General features: G+C 39.7%; 1 pseudogene; it reads right to left on the reverse strand.

The window, feature by feature from the left end:
• Positions 1-2,979: 2,979 nt before the first annotated feature.
• LOC141616160 (small nucleolar RNA R71) lies at positions 2,980-3,078 on the reverse strand (annotated as a pseudogene).
• Between the last annotated feature and the right edge of the window lie 15,237 nt (positions 3,079-18,315).

The following is an 18,315-nucleotide window of genomic DNA, read 5'->3' on the forward strand; positions in this document are numbered from 1 at the left end:
ATGTTATATGCCACAAGAAATTTAGGGGGGGGGGGGGAACAACAACAAAAAGCAAACTCCCACATGAAACTCAAAATCTTATTGATCCCTTATCCATCATATCCATTTTTGTGCATGGTAGAGAAGGGACGACCCTTCTTCTTGTCTAGGCAAGAAGGGGAATTCCACGATCCTCCAGTGTTTCTAACACCATAGGGAGTCTACTCTTGACAAAAGCATTTAACGACTGAGGATAAAGGTACCCTAGCTTGACACAACTTGGAGGTGATTTATTGGTATCCTTCTAGGCTTAGTAGTTTGAATAAATTGTATCTATGAAGGAATGTGTACCCTTAGATTGCTTCCCCTTTAGATAATTTCCGCCACTTAGATGAGGAAAGTGGCTATTCTTTTGTAGATGCATCCATTACCTTCTTTTGTGTGCCTTAATGCTTGGATGTATCGCCATTTTGGGAAGTCCCACCTTGCCTTGCAAGAAGGCATCCTACCTCATGGTTGTCTTGTTGTGAGTTGAAGGGGCGGAGTGAGACCCGCTAATTGTCTCATATCGGTTATATTATTAGGATAGTTTAAATAAAGGTCTAGTTTTATTCACCTCTTTACTCGGGACGAGTAAAGGTTCGGTTTGGGGATATTTGATGTGAACATTATTTGCGCACATTTAGTCCCCTAATTGAGCCTATTTTGCATACTAGTATGACATTCCATAGCCATTTTACCCATCAAATGCTTCCTATTTTGATTTCCTATTACTTTGAGTTTGATTGGTAGGAAAGGGGACAATTAAGCGGAAATTCCCGTCTCTTGAGCTTATTTGGAAGGACATTGACGATCTTGGTTGAACGAGTATTGAAGGAAAGGCAAGAACTAAAGACCAACATTGCAAGAATAAGAAGTATGTGAAGGGAAACATTCTGAAGAAGAATCCGAGCGTCCAAAGAAGGAAGATGCTCATCTAAGGCCAACAATCCGAGCGTCCCGACCCATCAGACGCTCGTCCCTCCGTGCAATAATCCGAGTGTCCCTCCTCTTGGACGAGCGGACCACGTCGTCTTCAAAGATGCCTATCTCTCCGAAATACTTGCGATTCTTTGCTTGGAGCTTAGAATAGTTAATTACTAATTTATCCTTAGTTAACCTAATGAAGCTCCACTATATATACCCCATCTTGTATTATTGATCGGGGGAGTTTTATCAAGTTTTTAGAGTAGAAAGCTCTCTTAGTAGGAAATTCTCTTAGATTAGATTAGGAGTAGATTAGAATAGATTAATTTCAATCTTTCCACAAAATTACACATTAATCTTTCCTTAATCATTGTTCAAGTTTATTCCTTTTGGGTAATTGAAGATTATTGGGTTATTATTGGAGGATTGACAACCCTTCATCAATCAATCAAGTTCTCTTCTTTTATTCTTGCTTTATTATTTGGATCATCTCAAGTTTGGTATAATTGTTTTACCCTTTACTCTTTATTGTTTATTTCCTCATTCTCTTATCATGTTTACACTTGTTGTGATGATTGACACCATTAATGACATGTTTACCATGATAATAAGTGAGTAGTCTCTTAACTAGGATTAGTGGGTAATTAGGGGAAACCAACATGGGATTAATCATGCTTAATCTAATATGTTTTCATAATTAAATTGCTTGCTTGTTGTGATGTCAACCTATGCACATGTTATGTTTGATGAAATGCTAACCCTATGAATCCTTGCATTTTTTCCCATCTCTTATCTATTCAACTTGACTTGTAAGACATAAACCAACTCTAGTCTTGTTAGACCATGCGTATAAGTGAATAGGAGGAAAGTAAGTCGACTTGTAGGTGTTGTACAATCTAATCGATTCGGCTCCGGGACCCAACTCTTCCTATGAACCGTAAGATATAAATCAACTAGGTTCCTTTACAACATAAATTACTTGCAACTTTGTAAACATGTTTGTATGATCAACACCATGAATCCTCTATGACCCCATGATATCCTAGTACTCTTTAATATTTGTTTACATCTTTATTTACTTTATCGCTTTCATTAGTCTAGAAAACAACTACAAACCCAAATCATTTGTGACACTAGCATAAATTGAGATAGATAGACTTAGAACCCAAAGCACACCGTCCCATGGATCGACCTCGACTTACCACTAACTAGTTGTTTGTTGAGAATTATAAATGTGTTTTGATTGGGTGTACAACGACACGCTCACGTCAAACGGCATAATACACACGATAAATACCGAACCAAAAATGGCGCCGTTGTCGGGGACGGTGTTTAATTGATTTGATTTTCGTTAATTGTTTTTAGTTGTGTCTTTCTTTACCTTGGGGAAGTCAATCTCCTCAAGGTTGTTCTAATTGTTTTCTAGTTGTTTGATATTTTGCATGACTAGGAGATCACAAGGTAATTTCTTACCTATTGATTTTGAGATTGAAAGAACCTTAACCAACAATAGAAGAGTTGCTAGAGGTACTTCAAGAGTTGTAGGTATTGGAGAGATTGTGGACATTCAACCAAATAACATTGAGTTTATCAACCCTTTTTCAAGATAAGAAGAGGATAAGCCAAATCAAAACCAACCACAAAATCAACCCACAATGCCTAAATTTTCATCTCATTCCATACCAACCGAGGAGAACCTACCAAACGGTACTCTAACACCACCACATTTAACCGGTAATTTCATTGCCAAATCCGCATTCATACAATTAGTTGAGAGAAGTCAATTTGGAGGGATGCCTAGTGAAGATCCTCATTAACATATGGAGACTTTTTGCGACTATTGTGATGCAATTTCTTAAACCGGAGTTACTCAAGACCAAATCCGATGGGTATTGTTTCCTTTTTCTTTGATCGGTACCGCAAAGCAATGGTTGAAGAGCCTAGACAAGGCTACCCTTGGTTTGATTCATGGAAAAAGCTAGCACTTGCCTTCTAAAGGAAATTCTATCCTCCGGAGAAGACTAATATGTTGAGAGCCCAAATAACCGAGTTCAAGCAAAGGGATGAGGAATTATTATATGAAGCATGGGAGAGATTTAAGGAAACTTGTCGTTCTTTTCCACACCATGGGCTTAGTGAGTGGTTCCTTGTTCAACAATTTTGGAATGACTTATACAAAGACTCACGTAATGTGCTCAATATGGCATCCAATGGGATGTTTACCGAAGTTGATGACAATCAAACATGGGCCAAATCGAAGAGATGACGGTTCATAGATCCCAATATAGTAGGCCTCAAAAGGCCACTAGAGGAGGAAAGCATGTGATAGATTCCATCACACAATTGGGTGCTCAACTAAGTGCTCATAACGACACCATCAATTTAATGTTTGACAAGGTCATGGCTAAGCATGATGAAGCTCCCAAATCACCCAAGCAACATGCCAATGCTATGGTGGCATCATCCTCAATTTCAAGTGGAGTGTGTGAAAGTTGTGGAACCTTGGGACATGAGCAAAATGAATGTAGGGGAACAAATGAACAAGTGAATGTTTTCCAAGCATACAAGAGTGACATCCCTTATCCCAACTACTATAATGAGTAACAAATTTCATCCAGATCTTTCATACAAGAGCCAAAATTTCCAAAACCCCTAACCAACATACACCCCACCTCCAATAAGAAATCAAGCTCAAAGACCCTTTTTCAACCAAAGCCAAGGATATCAAAATCAACCTTCCTACAACCAATCCAATGACCAAGGTTTTAATGTTCAAAAAGCGGTCATCCAAATGCAAAAGAACCAACAAGAATTCTTCACCCAAATGCAAAAATATAGCCAAGCTAAGGAAATCACCATCAACAATGTACTTGCCCACACCAAAATGGTTGAGACCCAAATGACTCAATTAGCATATTCTAGCTCTCAAAGACAAAAGGGCAATTACCGCCTCAAGGTACCCTCAAGACATGAGACAGTTAGGGCCATCCATTTGGGGAGTGGTACAAGACATGAGGGGCCGAAGAGGTCGATTGATGAAGATATAGTGGATCCTAGTGACAAGTAAGGAGTTGTGGAGAACTCTAAGGAGGTAGATCTTACCCCCAATGAACTTTTAAAGAAGAAGAATGAAGAGAAGGCTAAGGAAAAAAAGAGCCTATTGTGATTAGAATTCCATTCCCAAGTCGTCAAGCTAAGCCTAAGTTTGATGAGCAACTTGGAAAATTCATGGAAAATGTGAAGAACTTAGAATTCTCAATCACATTCACGGAATTGATCAATCATGTTCCGGCTTATGCAAAGTATATGAAGGATATTCTTACCAAGAAGAAATCCATCCGAAAGTTGGAGACTATTGCCTTTACCAAAGTGAGTAGTGCTATTCTTCAAGGGACTTCCCCTCCAAAGCTCAAAGATCCAGAAAGTTTTTCTATTCCATGTACCATTGGCGACACTTCAATCAACAAAGCATTATGTGACCTTGGAGCAAGTGTAAGTGTCATGCCATATGCGGTATGCAAGAGGCTAGGAATGGGAGAGGTCAAATTCACTAATATTACTCTTAAAATGGCGGATCGATCAACAAATATACCTTTAGGGGTATGGGAGGATGTGCCCGTGAGAATTGGCAAATTCTTCATCTCGGTAGACTTTGTCATTGTAAACATGGAGGAAGATTCCAACATTCCTATCATTTAAGGAAGACCTTTCTCGTACACCGCGGGAGCGGTAATTGATGTGAAACACGGAGAACTTACACTTGAAGTGGGGGATGAGACAATTACTTTCAACCTTGACAAGACAATGAGAGCTCCCAGACTACATGAGCCATGTTTCAAGATTGATCATTATATCCGACAAAGTGATAGGAAGAAGTTGGCATCTCAATGCAAAGACCAAGTTATGGGTAAAGACTCACCGCCCATATGGAAGAAGAAAGTGAATAATCCTCAAGATTCTCTATCCGGAGGGCAAGGAAATTTCAATAAGAATGAGAGTTGAATGGCTCATCACCAATCATGACGAGTAATGAAGAAGGCCTCATTGACCATAACAACAACAAAGAGGAGTTGCTCTTGTCAACTCATGATAATATTGGGGAGCAAGTAGATGAAATTTGTGGTTTATGGGATGATGAATTTGAAGGATTGGTCAATCCTTATATTGGTAATGCGATGATCCTAGACCAAGGCTTTGGTGATCATATTGATTCAAGTCACCACAATGATGAACACAATGTGCAAAGCTCTATTGAAGACCTTTTTAATAAAAATGAACAAGCCCTCGACTAATTCTACAAGGTGTTGAACAACATCAACAACACCTTGGCTATGTCCCCTTGACATCTCATCAAAGAATGAGAGTTTGGTGGAGTCCTCCCTAAACCACCACTTGTAAATATTCTAACCCCTTAACTTGCATTTTACTTTTTCTATTTCACTTTTCTCAATTTTGGATTTATACTTTTATGTTTTGATCAAGACTTTCATAAAGAGAGAAAGTAAGGGAGGTATTTTAATGTTTCTTGATGTGTAGTGTTTCGACTAGTGTGGGGATAGCAATTGCCTACGCTATCCGACCTTCGTAGTGCACCCACCATGATGAACAAAGGAATGAAGAAGAAATGACATGGGATATAAAGATCCCCACGGGTGGAAGTGAACCCGTGGGTACAGGAGAAGACGCTCGTCTCGGGAACAATCTGCGCGTCCTGGCTACTTTAAAATTTAAAGTTTCACACTGTCTTACAATCCGAGCGTCCCTAGAGAAAGACGCTCGTCTTCTGCAGAATCCGTGCATCTCAGCACGGGTTAGAAACTTCAAGCTGACTGTCTTATGATCCGAGCGTCTCCTGAGGAATTCTCCTGTCTCCTGCTGCTGAAAGACAATAACACGGGATTTAAAACCCCTCTTCCCCAATTCATTTCATTCTTTCAAAACACAAACACACATTCAAAACCCTCAAAACCCTCATCCATAAAACACAATTTTCTCAACCAAATTCACCCAAATCAAATCCAAACTTCCTCAAAACACAATCAAATTACTCCTTCATCAATAAGAAGCCATCAAAACACCAAAATCCTCAAAAATTAAATCGATTTTATAGGGTTACAAGGCAATTTCGAAAATCCTAAATCGATTAAGGATTCATTGAAGCTTGGGGATTCTAGGAGCATCCAAGCAAAACTTTGGTTTTTTGATACAATCTTAAAAGGAGAAGAACAATGTCAAAGACTAAAGTTGGAAACAAGGCACCCACAAAATCAAATCTTTTAAAGAGGCAACAAGCTCTTCAAGCCTCAAAGGCTATGGTGGTAGAACAAGAAAAAGTGGAAAGTCAAGAGGCTCCTACTCCTATGGTGGATCGATCAACAAAGATACCTCTAGGGGTATGGGAGAATGTGCCCGTGAGAATTGACAAATTCTTCATCCCGGTAGACTTTGTCATTGTAGACATGGAGGAGGATTCCAACATTCCTATCATTTTAGGAAGACCTTTCTTGCATACCACGGGAGCGGTAATCGATGTGAAACATGGAGAGCTCACACTTAAAGTAGGGGACGAGACAATTACTTTCAATCTTGACAAAATAATGAGAGCTCCCCGACTATATGAGTCATGCTTCATGGTCGATCACTATAGCCGAGAAAGTGATTGAGAAGTTAGAATCTCTATGCAAAGATCAAGCTATGGGTAAAGAAACACCACCCATATGGAAAAAAAAAGTGTATAACCTTCACGTAGCTCTATTCGGAGAGTAAAGAATTTTCAACAATGAGAGCTTGAATAGCTCAGCCATCATGACAAGTAATGAAGAAGGCCTCATTGGCCATGACAACAAGAAAGGAGATTTGCTCTTGTAAACTCATGACATCATTGGGGAACAAGCTAGTAAAGTTTGTGGTCTATGGGACGACAAATTTGAAGGATTAGTCAATCCTTAGATTGGAAATGCTATAACCTTAGACCAAGGCTTTTTGGATCCTTGTCACCAATTTGACTCGGACTACAACAATGAAGGAAATAATGCACAAAGATCTATGCAAGATATTTATCATAAAAATGAGCAAGACTTCGACTACTTTTACAAGGTGTTGAGCAACATCAACAACACCTTGGCTTTGCCCCATTGACATCTCATCCAAGTATGAGAGTTTGGTGGAGTCCTTCCTAAACCACTATTTTTAAATATTCTAACCCCTTAACTAGCATTTAATTTCCTTTATTGCATCTTTGTCATTTTTGGATTTGCATTTTTGTGCTTTGATCAAGATTTTTGACACAAGAGCAAGTGAGGGAGGTATTTTAATGTGTTTTGATGTGCAGTGTTTGATCAAGTGTGGGGATGGCAAATGCCTAGGATAACCAAGCCTTTGTAGTGCAACCCACAACATTTAACAAAGGAAAGAAAGGAAAAATGACATGGGAAAAGGAATCCCTACGAGCAGACCTGAGCTCGTGGGAGCTGAAGAGGAGTCGAACGTCCCTAGGCATAATCCGCGCGTCCTAGCCTTAGGACATGGGAGCTGGGAAAGTTCAAATTAAAGGAGACGTCCTGTAAAGAAATCTGCGCAAACCAGCATCAGGACGCTCGTCCCTAACATTAGGACGCTCGTCTTGACACCAATCCACGGGCCCTGGGAGCCTTCAAGTTTATAAAATTTTGCTGTAATAAAATATGCACGTCCCGGGAACAATCCGAGCGTCCCAGCAAGAATCCGCTCGAGCTGAAACAAATCCGCGCATCCCAGCACTGGTTTGTTATTTCAGGATGTCCTATAAGACAATCCGCGCATCCCGTCATAAATTCGATCGTCCGGGCCTGTTACTTAAGCAAAACACAGGACACCCCTTCCTTCCTAATTCATTTCTATCTTTCAAAAACACAAACACATACATTTTCTCCCACTTCAACCCTCAAATACCCTCATTCAAAAAATCAATTTCTCAACAAAATTCACCACAATCCAAACAAAACTTGCTCAAAACAAGATTAAAACACTCCTTCATCAACAAAAACACCATCTAAACATCAATTTCCTCACAAATTAAATCAATTTTCTAGGGTTTGGGCAAAATTTCGAAAATCCCAAATTGATTGAGGAATTGGTTGAAGTTTGAAGAAGCAAGGAACATTCAAGCAAAATCTTGGTTTGTTGATACCAATTTGAGAAGGAGAATATAATGTCAAGGACCAAAGGCGGAACCAAGGCACCCAAAACAACAAATTTATCAAAGAGACAACAAGATCTTCTTGCATCTAAGGCTTTGGTAGTGGCCCAACCAAGGGAGAAAGTCCAATTAACCGTCAATCCTATTGAGGAAGCTACCACATCTACTCCGGTTATAGAACAATTTTCAAATTTTTCGGACTTAACTTTATTAACCGATAAGCATAAGATTGCATTTTTATCCCTTGCTAAAAAGACTATTGTGGCTACCAAGTTTATTTGTCAAAATGCCTTGAGAAAATTGGGTGTGCTTGAGCGAACTAGAGCATTTTTCGCGTCCATGAGGTTGTTAACCCTCTTTGAGATGGATGAATTGACTTACCCCTCATTAACCATGGAGTTCATAAGCTGCTTAAGGGTGTATAATATAGAAACTCGAAATTATGTTGAGTTCCGTCTTGAGAACAAGAGTAGAAGAATGACTAAGACCGATTTTGGTAAAGTGTTTGGTCTTATGCAATATGATCATTTTGAGAAAAAGCCTTTGAAGTATGATGCCGCACCCCTTTGGAAAGCTATTACCGGTCGAAAATTTCATTCTTTCCGCGAGTGCCATGCTTTATATGTTGACCATCCGGGCATAAGAGTATGGCACAAGTTTGTGGCCTATACCTTTATTGCTAGAAAAGGCACCAACCACTTCACCGAACTTGATTTTGTCTACCTTGAGTCCTTCATGAATATCAATGGGAAGTTTACCAAAAAGTACAATATTCTTCAACTATTGCTTGATTGGTGGCTCGAGATTGATAATGGGAAAGATGGAGTGGCCTTCATTGTAAACGGGGGCTTGGTAACGAGGTTAGCTAAGCATTTTAACCCGGGTTTCAACAAAGATAACACCTACAAACCGGTTAAAGGGAGCAACCTCCTTGATATGAGCACTATGATCAACAAATTCCATTGGGTCAAGAATGACAATCTTGACAATAAATATGAGTGGCTCATCAAAGAAGCTAAGTCCTTTGTCTTACCCTAAGGAAGGAAGACTGTAATACTACGGTTTTCTATGTCTATGGGTACTCTATCGAGTGGGGCTTACTCTATCGAGTAAGTATGTTTTTACGCAAAACCGTGGTCTGCCTGTTGGGTACTCGACCGAGTACATGTGACACTCGATCGAGTAAGGGGCACTCGATCGAGTAAGTCACTTACTCGATCGAGTAAGTGAGTCTTACGGGTTATTTTAGCTGGGTTTTGATAGTAACGCGAGAAGGATATAAAAACATCTTTCGTCAGTTTCATGTCATTTTACCCTGTTCTAAGTTTCATAAGAAATAAAAACAAGTTATGTTACTCTCCTCTTTTGTATTGCTATTAAATCCTAAGGGCTAGAGTCGTCGGATCGTTGAGTTCTTTACGCCGTTGAGACCGTCGCATTGTAGGTAAACTTCTAGTATGATTTTTATATCGTTTCATTGATTTTAGTTGAAACCCTAATTGGGTAATTTGGGGGTTTTGAGGAGTATTGTTGATGTTAGATTGTGATTGTATGATTGTGTGTTTATAGGAGGTGATTTCGTTAAAGAACGATTATGATTAGTTGATTGTGACGATCTTGGTGATTGCTTTTCCAGGTAGGGTTTCCCTACTCGGTTATTGTTTACATTGTGTTGTTGGTGGTTGATCATTGTTGTTAATTAATAACATATCGGATTTGGTAATTGATAATTGTGGTGGTATAATGTGGTTGGATTGTGTAACGGTTTGTGGTTTGCGAGGTGCGTCCTTGGCTGAGTGGAGTCACTTACGGGAGTGGCTTCACGCCCTTGATTCGCCTTCTGTAGAACCCGCCATAGAAGGGATGTGCACATTTAGGAACTTGGGTTTATCGCTTGGATGAGATGAGCGGGGCTTAGGTGGGAACGGCTGCGGTCCCCCACTGGCGTTGTAGAATACTTGTTGCGATGAGTATTCTGGCAGGACTACACACTTTAGTGTGTAGTCAGGTGTGTGGTGTTATGATGGAGATTGGTTGATCAGTTTGGATTGTTGTATTTCTTGTGTCGAATTGTTTTATGTAAACAGTAACTGACCCCGGTTTAAATGTTTTGAAAACTGTGGTGATCCATTTGGGGATGGTGAGCAATTATTGAGCAGGTATGAGTTGATGCGTATGGGATAGCTGGGTTGAGCCGCCACGAGCTGTTTAAAAGTCTTCCGCTGTGTCATAAACATTCTTTTATATTATTTCAGTTGGTTTGACAATTTTGAGAAACAGTTGTATTTACTTTATCAGTTTTGGTTTTTGGTCTTGTATCACTTTAAACGTATTTAATGAAGTATGTTTTTTTATTGTCTATTTGATATACATTGTCTCGGGTAACTGAGATGGTAGAACTTCCACGCTTTAATTGGTCCTGGTAAGGCACTTGGGGTATGGGGTGTTACAGAGAACTTGCTTATTTAATATCTTAGGTTTAATAAAATATCTCTCCTATAAATAGGAGAGACATAATTAGGTTTAGGGGGATCTCTCTCTTTCCCTTGTCATCTCAGTTTGAATCTTGCTCGACATAGCTTTGCTCTATATTTCCGGATCTGAACTTTTGTAATCTCTCTTTACCCTATTTATTTAATTTAATTCTTTTTTGCACATTTTAAAACTATGTTTATTATTGTTTTATTCATTGTTATTGTTTTATCCATTGTTATGCATAGGTAATTTCTTATTGCTAGGATTAAGGGAGCCATGATAGTAAATCAATGATGCTTTAATTAGATTAGGAGGTTTTATTATGAGAATTGTCTTATTGCATTATAACTGTAATTATTAGGTTGAATGCATGCAACTGAAGTAATTAAACTGGTTAAATTCAGACCTAGATCGGAAGATTGGAATGAACGGACCTGTTATGAACAATAGACTACTCTAATGAGGGCAGAAGCTAAGTTTGTAGTATTTTAAGGCGGATAGCGGACCAGAAGGACCTTTCCACTACCCTTCTCACATCAGACCGATTGACTTACCTTTAGCTGATTTGTGTAATATCATGGTGAACCGACATTCTGTCATCTCTCTATATATATTTTCCTTCAATCCCTTTCACTCTTGCCTTTTTGATTGTTTTTTCTTTTATTGCTCTTTACTTTAGTCAAAACAACTCAAGTCCCCAAGAAACGGTTACTTAGACAGACTTAGTTAGCATACAAAATCCCCATCTCCCTGTGGATACGATACCCGACTTACCTCTGCTGTATTAGTTAGAGCCGGTTGGTTTCATTTTTGACAAGGTTGCGACAGTCGTGTCAGCTAGTCAAGCCCTGTAATGCTATTCCCTCTAAAGACCCCGATACGGAACCTTCGAATGACAATATTGAATCATGTGCTGCTATGTTAACACCCCCGCCCCAGATTGGGAGCAATATGGAGGACCATTCCTTCATTTCTGTTGTTACAGGTCTTGGTGGATTGGACATTAGAGATCCCAGTGATGAGAGTACATTGGAATTTGAGCCCATTGCTAAAGAGGGTGTCGAAGGCACGAACGGCACGAAAGAAGAAGAGAAGGACATGCTTGACAAAGTAAATAAGAGAGTAAAGGCATATGTAGATGCGAACTACTCTCCTTTGATCAATTCAAGTACATGGAGGCCTAAAGGGACAGTCCGCGATGCTGAAGGGACCTCCTCTAGTCAGGCTATTCGGCTTGTAAAAACAATTTGTAATTTTGAATTTGTTACATTTTTATCGCATTTAGACATTAGGAATAGACATTAGTTTAAATTAGCTTAGGACGAATCTTGACTGCGTACTGTTATTTTGGTATTTTTGCGGGAAGTATTTTTACGTATTATACAGGTTTTGGGAAGCTGATGATCATTGGGAAGCGTGCCAAGAGGAAAGCACTCGATCGAACACTTTTTGTTGTCGGTCGAGCAAATGGTCAAGGAAAAGTACTCGATCGAGTGGTTAAAACCTCTCGATCGAGCAAGCCAATTTTGGGGGCTCTCGATCGAGTAACAAAAGCCCTCGATCGAGCAAATGAGGATTAAATTACTTGATCGAGCAACTTCAAAGTTCTCGATCGAGTAGATTGGACGCATAATACACGAGGGAGTTCTCTTCTTCCCTTACTTTTGTTCATTTGCATTTTTTAAAAAACTCCCAATTACTTCGACACCTCTATATTTCCCTAACCAAAAACCTTATTTCTTCCCCAAAATTATCAATTTAATTACCCAAATTCTCTTCATTTCATCAATTAAATCAATTGCCCTTACTTGCTTCACAAAATTTCGACTAAATTGGGGCTAATTTCGAAATTAGGGTTTGTGAAAAAATCGAATTATTTCGATTAATTTGTGTTTTTGTTGATTTTAATTGATTATTTTGCTGAGTATTCATTCAAGTAAGTTCCTTCCCCTTCTTTATTGTCTTAATTGCAATTTCCCCTTTGTTTTGTACGAATTAGGATTTTTGAAATTAGTTTGGGGAAAAATCGATTTTGTCGATTGAATTTGAACGGGACTTGCTTTTTTGTTGTAGTTATGGATAACGGTACAAAATCTGCTGTCGAAAAGCCAATGTCGACACCGTCTGTGTCGATTTCGACCCCGTCTCAGATAGTGGCCATTGCTGCCGCCACTGTCCCTGCTGTTACCACCATGGTTGCGGTGGTTACTACAGCTACTACTACTGCTGAGTCGACACCCGCTGCTGTCACCATGACTGCTGCCCTTGTTCATGCTGCTGTCATTACTACTGTTCCTGCTGCCCTTGTTACTGCCGCTGTTGTTACTGTTCCTGTCACTGCTGTTGGTTCACGTTCGGGGACGGGTACGGGATTTCGCAATGCTGTTTTACGGGCTGCTGCCCGACGCGCTGTCGACACTTCCACGGAAACTTTACCTGAGTTTCGGCAGGTACGTTTTATATCCCCGTCCCACCGAACTCGTTTTTTACATTTAATAGAATGTGACGTGACTTCGACACGTTTTCTTTGTCGACCATCCTTAGAGAAATTGGGGATTTTAGAGCCCGTTGTTGAGCTGCTCAACGGGACGGGAATGTCAGGTTTGGCTACCTTGAAAGAGCTCACTTATCGACAATTGACATTAGAATTTTTCAGCTCTTTTTCATTTTACCCTGCGGCCTATGCGACTGACCATAGGAGCAAGTGGATTACCTTCCGTCTGTTTAACACAACCTTTACTTGGACTTTAGCTGAGTTTGGGGAACGGTTGGGTTTGGTTAGTGACGGTTTGATTGAGCCTCCTAGGAAGCTCCTGCTTCAGTTATGGACTACACTTGCACACACCCCCTTCAGTCAGCGATTTGATGCCCACATCCACGTACCCCCATCCCGTTACTTTCTCCGTCTGCTAGGAGAGACCATTTTTTGTCGTCACGAGCCTAACAATGTTAATAATGTCGAGCTGTCCATTTTAGTCGGGTACTTGAACATTGATTGCGGTGCCCCATTTGTTTTTAACATTGCCTACTTGACAGCTCAACATTTTAACACTGTCGGGCTGAAATTATCGGGCACGATAGCTTGTGGTGGGTTAGTGATTCGCATAGCCCGCCGCCTTTTCCCCGACTTTCCCCGTCGTCTTAAATTTTTAGATAAGGATATTGTCATTGACATTCCAGTCATGTCTTCTATGAACTGGCAGGCAACTGACCATCAGACGTGGAAGATAGGCACTTCCCCGTCCGTGACTTTACCTTCACCCTCTCTACCCCGTCTTTCACCGTTGACTACTGTGACGGGTAGACTTCCACCACCTCCACCTTCTTACCTCCTTGACTTCACCCCTACCGCTTCCAGGAAACGGAAGAGGACTTCCCCCACTGTTAGGGAAGTCGTAGAGGGGTTTACGCCTACACAGGCTAGGCAGACGTCCACGCCCACGCCTACACCCTCTGTCTCTCAGCCGGCTTTACCGGCTAATTTTATTGCACCTCCTACTTTTGAGGCGCCCGAGGTCATGGACCAAGGGCGTCGTGATGCTTTGCTTTTAGACATGTGCAGGAGAGTGGCTTGTATGGAGCGGGATTAGGCTCTTGCCTAATTCCCTCTTTACGAGTACCACATGATGAGAGGTCGTCCTGTCCCGGCTGACTGGCCGCACCCTTCCTTTTACCGGTTCACGACGGAGGGGTACCCACAGCCTGAGAGCGAGGAGGACTCGGCAGAGAGAGAGAGAGAGAGGAGAGACTCCGAGCTAAGTTAGACGCGAGAGGTCGTCCAAGGAGGAGAGGAAAGGAGGAGGAGGAGGAGGAGGAGGACCCCACCTACCAGGTGGTTGACGAGTAGGGTGGTGACGAGTAGTGTGCTGACTACTCACTTCCCCAGTTTGCTGACTGGTTTGGGGAAGTTCATCTTGTAAGTATTTTTGTTCTTTATTTCTTTTCATCTCCTTTCATTTTTATTTATTCTGTTTTGCATTTGGTTGTATTTTTCCCGTCCTCTATTATTCTGCTGGTGTATGCTGGAGGACAATGAGGGCATTGTCTGTTTTGGTTTGGGGAGGGTAATGCATCCTTTGAGTCTGCATTTGTATTTGTTTTGCATTCATGTTTATTGCATTTTCTGTTTGCATTATCTTTTATTTTCAAAAAAAAAATGAAAAAAAAATAGAAAATTCGAAAAAAAATAAAAAAACTTCACGTTTACTTCTGCATATAGGTTGAGTCGGGACGATGTATTTCGATGATGAAATTGCACTATAATTTGTCATTTTGCTTAAGCCCTGCGATAAACTAATTATATTTTTAGCACAGTCATTTGCATAATCTACGAGTTAATGTTGAAATTTAGCTGAACGAATAGACTTGACCTGAAATTTTGTCAACCTACTCATATATTCTAAGTTTTAGAGCCTTAAAACTGGTGTCATTTATGACAAATTCATGTAGGATTGTGAGTAGTTACTCCTTGCATAACATGTATCATTAATTTGCATAAGTATGAAATTCAATTGCTTATTGCCTGCATACATTCGGGTTAGTGGTTGGTGTCACACGCAGGGAGGTGCTTATTTTCCCTTTTCTTCCATTTTTACCCATTAACTCCACATTTAGCCAAATTTACCTTTTGACTCTTAACTACATCCCAAACATAGCCTGCCTTGTCAAGCTAGTTTAGTGATTGTTTTTACGGTATATTGTTTATTGAGCCGAATTTAGTTTAAATTGATAATCGGAGTTGGTAATATGGAGAAGGAGGATTTTTATGAAATGATGAAAAAAAAGAAGTTGAAAAATGAAAAAGAGAGAAAGAAAAAAAAAAGCCGAGAAAAAGAAAAAAAAATGAAAATTGATGAAACAGTTTTTGCTCCTATATTCTTATTCTATATCTTATGAAGATTTGATATTATTTGGTTTGGTGAGTTTGTATGCCACATTAAGGGCATTATGCTTAATTTTGATGGGTTAGAAGCGGATGTGTTACATTTGGTTATGTTTAGGTAGCTAGCTTGGCTATTAACCTCACATTCCCAAAAATGTTTTGTCCCTTCTTACCCATTGCCTCACTTTCCCATATTTTGTAAGCCCTCAGCTGTGACAGGACCTCGGTTGGTTGGAATGTATGTGTACGGTAGATAGAATTGTCTTTCATACTATATTGTATGCATGTTTATGTGGGTCGTAGTTTAGGTGAGCGACTATTTTTCTTTCTTTCTTACAATTAATTGCTTACCCTTTGTTTCATGAGAAAACAGTGACCCGTGAGAGTCCATTATCAAAGGTCTTGCAAGGTCGACGGTTCAGCTTTATTATAAACGTCTTACAACTCGTTTGCATTTGACAGTTTTGCTATAAGTATTAGTTTGCTTGCATTAAATCGGTTTGAGTAGACTATTTGTAGCCGGATCTGAGTTTTTATTCCGTTCCATTAGTTAGTTTCACAATTTGCTTGTGGACAAGCAAAGGTTTGGTTTGGGGAGATTTGATACGTACATTTTATATAGTCTTTTTGAGCCCCTTATGCACATATTTCTATGTAATTCTCGTAGTTTTATACTACGAAATGCCCCGAATAGTCTACTTTGGTTCATTTGGCTTTAATTGCAGGAATAGACCTGAAAGAAGCAGAATCAAGCCTTTTACTGTCCCTTTAGCTTGCATTTATGGAGATGGAAGATTTTGAGCGGAGATACCATTGTCTCGGGATGCGTGAAGTCACCTTGGAAGAGAGATTATACGTCCCTTGGCCTATTTCAGTGGCAGTTTGTTCGATCGATAAGTTTGAATGGCTGATATGCTCAATTAAGAGCTTGTGGATGGTGAACAGTCTTCGATCGAGACCCTGCTGAGCTCGATCGAGAAGTGGGATTTTGAGGTTCCTCGATCGAGTAGTGATGTACTCGATCGAGAGGTTTTGCTGGAGGATTGGCTCGATCGAGTAGTTCCAATATGCTCGATCGAGCACTTTGCTATTGGACGTAGGATTTTAATATCTTTAATATCGTATTAGGTTAAATAAATATCTCTTCTATAAATAGGAGAGGCTTTACTAGGTTTAATGATCGTTTATCATCTTTAATTCACTAATCATTCAGTATTAAGCAGAAACTTTTCTTCTCTTGTTCGACGTTGGTTACCTTTCATTTTCCGGATCTGAACTTTTGTGATTCCCTTACTCTCTTTATTCAAGTTAATTCTCTTTCGCACTCTTAATTTCTTGCCTTTAATTTCTGTTTTAATTAGTATTGTTATTAGTTTATGTTATTTATTCTCAAGCATCCTTTTACTATGTTTTCTATTGCTTTATTAATCGTTGTTCTTTCATTTACCGACATGCGTAGCTAATTCCCTTAGTGCTAGGATTAGGGGAGAGTGGGAGACATGATAGTGAAACAATGATGTTATAATTAGATGAAGAGGTTTTAAACGTGAGAATTGTTTCATATCAATATATCTGTAATTGTTTAGTTGAGTGCACGCTTCTAAATTAATTAACCCGGTTAAATTCAGATCTAGATCGGAAGATTGGAATGAATAGACCTGTTATGAACAATAGATTACTCTAATGAGGGCGGAAGCTAAGTTAGTAGTATTTTAGGGCGGATAGCGGACCGGAAGGAGCTTTCCTTTACCCTTCTCACATCAGACCGATTGACCTACCTTTAGCTGATTTGTGTAATATCATGGTGAACCGACATCCTGACATGTTTCTCTGTATTTGATCACATCTTATTTCAATCCTTGCTATTTAATTGTTGTCTCTCTCATTGCTTTTTATTTCGGTTCGTTAGTTTAGTCAAACAACTCAAGACCCCCAATTTGTGACCGTGACGGACTAAGTGACAAGTAGATACAATAGCCTCCCTGTGGAGTACGATACCCGACTTACCTCTGCTATATTAGTTAGAGCCGGCTGGTTTATTTTTGATAGGGTTGCGGCAACCGTGCCAATCAACAACCAATCAATCATCTAATATACATGTAAACAATAACTGAGTAGGAAACCCTACTTGGAAATGCAATCACCACAATCGTGACAACAGTGAATCAGAAACGTTCCTCTACAAAATCACCTCCTATCAATCATACAATCACCATCTAAACCAACAATACACCCAAAACCCCCTAATTACCCAATTAGGATTTAAACCAAAATCAACAAAACAATATAAAAATTGTACTAGGATCTTACTCACAACGCGACGGTCTCAACGGTGTAAAGAATAGGATTTGATAGTAATGTGAAAGAGAAGAGCAACGTAACTTTGTTTTATCTTTTGTGAAACTTAGAATAGGGTAAAAGTGAAAAGGAACTGACGAAAAGTGTTTTTATATCCTTCTCGCGTTGTTATCAAAAACCCGCAAATAACCCGGAAAAACCCACTTACCCGATCGAGTAAGTGACTTAATCGATCGAGTGGCCCCTACTCGATCGAGTTGCCCTACTCGACCGAGTACCCATCAGACAGAACACTGTTTCGTACGTAAAACTCACTTACTCGACAGAGTAAGCCTTACTCCATAGAATACCCAACAACACATAAAACCGTAATATTACAAAATATGTAAACATAAATTTGCTTTGATGAAGATATACTTACACTTAATTCTAGTAGATGGTCGTATTTATTATTGAAATATGGAAACATAAATTTGCTTGTCTGAAATCAAATCTCATTTTGGTCGTGGTTATTTTTTATTGGTATTAATAGAGTCAT

Source organism: Silene latifolia, chromosome 11 (assembly GCF_048544455.1).
Source record: "Silene latifolia isolate original U9 population chromosome 11, ASM4854445v1, whole genome shotgun sequence".
NCBI lineage: Eukaryota > Viridiplantae > Streptophyta > Magnoliopsida > Caryophyllales > Caryophyllaceae > Silene > Silene latifolia.